The sequence below is a fragment of the Nanorana parkeri genome, unplaced genomic scaffold (genome assembly GCF_000935625.1).
Source record: "Nanorana parkeri isolate BGI_ZX_2015 unplaced genomic scaffold, ASM93562v1 scaffold1005, whole genome shotgun sequence".
NCBI lineage: Eukaryota > Metazoa > Chordata > Amphibia > Anura > Dicroglossidae > Nanorana > Nanorana parkeri.
The window spans coordinates 80,113-80,383 of NW_017307273.1; positions in this window are offsets into that span (position 1 = coordinate 80,113).

Sequence of the window (271 nt, forward strand, 5' to 3'; positions counted from 1 at the left end):
ACTTCCATCCACGTATGTGTGCTGTATTCACCTGTACCTAGCTGGGCATTAAATGCACACATTTGGGACGCAAATCGTAGTTGGGGTCGTTTTGGAAATCTTGTTTTCTCGGTTTTGTTTTTCTGCACGGATAAAACACATTCTTTGCCTGCCCAACTATCATTCTTCAGTTATGCCCAATCTGTGTGCTGCCAGGAAAACAGAAAATTGCATCAAAACTCAACCCAATTTTCCTTTTGTGGGCTTCAAGATACGCTCCATCCTAATTTTT